Below are 3,287 nucleotides of genomic sequence, written 5' to 3' on the forward strand. Positions count from 1 at the left end.
TTCCCCGAGAGTAGACATCTGCATACAGCAACATGACAGGGATCCCCCATGTCCCATGAGCCTTGGGTGATCGTTTGGGCATTTGGAGCTTCTGTCTGGGCAAAGTGTTAAACATAGACCCAGTGTGTAAGTACTCCAGGTGGAAAAGCGGTTAAAAGTGAAGTGACCAGGAGGATGGGGACAAAGAGATCTGGGACCGTCCATCCATGCATCTATAGTATGTGATTTGGGCTAACCACCCTGTGACACCTGAAAATAAGCTGGGACCCGCTTACAGACAGGATTGCTTTAAAGGCGCCTTCCAGTTTTCAGTAAAAATAATGCTGGATTTACATTTCCAGCCCCTAGCCCATTTGTATTGTTCCACCACCTTCTACCTCAGTGGACTGGCTAGCTTTAGGCTGGGTTTGCACTTGTGCGATGTTAGACATCGCATGTGATTCACACCTCACTGCTGTGAAGATTACATGCAATGTCTGTGTGATGCGAATTCACCCATACAGGTTGTATGGCTGAATTTGCATCACATTTGCACCAAAATGGTGCAGGACCCTTTTTTGGTCCACACTGGAATCGGATCGCATGGGTGTTCATGCCTATGCAATCCGATTCCTGCACCATTGGGCAGTTTTCACTGTGATCTGCGAACCGATCTGGGAGTGTCATTAACTTTGCATTGACACCCGCAGTGGTTCGCAGATGTCAGTGTGAACCGCTGGCAGGTGACATGCGATGCAGGAACCTGTACTGGAATCGCACTGGTTCCACATTGTATATATGTGAAGCAGGACTTTAGCCTCATACCAGCAAGATCAGATAATATAGACACACAAGACAGCCTGTAGCTGGGGGCTGAAGAAACAGGGTACCCCCTCTGTGCAGCACACCTAGACGACATACTGTACATCTTTTCTGCCTTTGGCTTGGTTATAGTTGTATGAACACAGAGCTAGTAAAATGTAATTACAAAGAATATTAGTGCAACAAATAAAATTGTACTTTATACACAGGAATGCATTACTGACAGCCATGTCCACCTTAGCGCTTGGCTAAGTTTGGCTATGCAGTATAAGAGTTAGTGATAGTGAACCCTTTGTTAAGCAACTCGCACGTCCCATATCATTTAAGTCCTGTGTAGTTCTCTTAAGGAGCTATACAAGAAGACCAGCACTCTCTAACAAAACATGATGGAATATTTTGACTGAATATCCAAACAGTTTTGAACCCATTTTGTAATTACACTCTTTTCTGCTTGTAAAGTAAGATTGCAGCACATAAATTCTTGGCAGAGGTTACATAATGACCCAAAATGCACCCAACCTAGGCTTTCACTTATCGGACCTTTCTCCTTTTACTAAAATTCATATCAGTATCTATGCATGTATCTAACCTTTTTTAAATTGTTGTTATTTACCCACCTTGTTTGTCCATTTCCTGGTTTCCCTGAAGGCACTGATGACGTAGTTCCAGCTGCACTGATGCCCCCTGGAAAGGCAATTTTATTAGTGCCTTATGGGAGATCTTGTACCTAATATTGTCATACTGGGCATGTGCAAGATGAGATGTGAGATACAGCTCACCTCCTGCATGATGTCATGCGCTCCATCTTGCATATGTGCCCTGCTACAACTATATTGTGAGCTGACCCTGGAAAGAAAATTTCAAAATGGCAGCAGGAGAGTGGGGCACAGGCAAAGGAGAGGCACTATAAAAAAGATGAAAGGAGAAGCAGCATTAAGGTAGGATAAGTGTACTTTTTTATGTTTAAGACTTATTCTTGTCTTTGTATATAATTGGAGAGGGATAGATCTTCTTTGGCATGTGTCTTTACCCAGGAACAAAAATGTAATATATTGCAGCTTACCAGTCCTTAGATGCGGTGGCTACATTGTTTTGAGTTTTTTTAATTGCTTTTGTCCTATATTTTTGCCTGGGGATCCTGCCAGTAACACACTTCCTGACATAATATGAGAACACTCACTAACCACTATGGAGGATCAGCGTTGCCAACTCTAGGACAGGAAGTGTGTCAGAACTACAGAACACCTCTCCCTCACCACTTCTCCATAAATTAGGAAGAGGTGTTCAGTACAGAGCTAGAAAGTAATGCTGAATGATAACAGAAGAGGCATTTTGCACAGAAAGTTAGAGTTTTGGCAGGGTCAACAGGTGTTTTTTGAGCTTATCAAATCCAGATTACAAATCACATTCAGTAGTACAGCCTTGGCCAAAAGTTTTGAGAATGATGCAAATATTAATTTTCACAAAGTCTGGTGCCTCAGTTTTTATGATGGCAATTTTATGCTGGCAATTTGCATATACTCCAGAATGTTATGAAGAGTGATCCGATGAATTGCAATTAATTGCAAAGCCCCTCTTTGCTATGAAAATGAACTTAATCCCATACAAAAAATTTTCTACTGCATTTGTGAAGAAGGCTTCAGGGCACCCAAAAATGTCCAGCAAGATCCAGGACTATCTCCTACAGTTGATTCAGCTGAGAGATCAGGGCACCACCAGTGCAGAGCTTGCTCAGGAATGGCAGCAGGCAGGTTTGAGTACATCTGCATGCACAGTGAGGCAAAGACTTTTGGAGGATGGCCTGGTGTCAAAAAGGGCAGCAAATAAGCCACTTCTCTCCAGGAAAAAAGTCAGATAGACTGATGATCTGCAAAAGGTACAGGGATTGGATTGCTGAGGACTGGGGTAAAGTCATTTTCTCTGATGAAGTCTGATTGTTTGGGGCATCCGGAAAAAACCTGGTCTGGAGAAGAAAAGGTGAGCGCTACCATCAGTCTTGTGTCATGCCAAAAGTAAAGCAACCTGAGACCATTCATGTGTGGGGTTGCTTCTCAGCCAAGGGAGTGGGCTCACTTACAATTTTGCCACAGAACACAGCCACGAATAAAGAATGGTGCAAAAACATCCTTCGAGGGCAACATCTCCCAACCATCCAAGAAGAGTTTGGTGACAAACAATGCCTTTTCCAGCATTATGGAGCACTTTGTCATAAGGCAAAAGTGATAACTAAGCGGCTTGGGGAACATAACACTGAAATTTTGGGTTCATGGCCAGGAAACTCCCCAGACCTTAATCCCATTGCGAACTTGTGGTCAATCTTCAAAAAGCGGGTGAACAAAAAACCCCTACAAATTCTGACAAACTCCAAGCATTGATTATGCAAGAATGAGCTGCCATAAGTCAGGATGTGGCCCAGATGTTAATTGACAGCATGCCATGGTGAATTGCAGAGGTTTTGAAAAAGAAGGGTCAACACTGCAAATATT

The sequence above is a fragment of the Aquarana catesbeiana genome, linkage group LG03 (assembly GCF_042186555.1).
Source record: "Aquarana catesbeiana isolate 2022-GZ linkage group LG03, ASM4218655v1, whole genome shotgun sequence".
Lineage (NCBI taxonomy): Eukaryota > Metazoa > Chordata > Amphibia > Anura > Ranidae > Aquarana > Aquarana catesbeiana.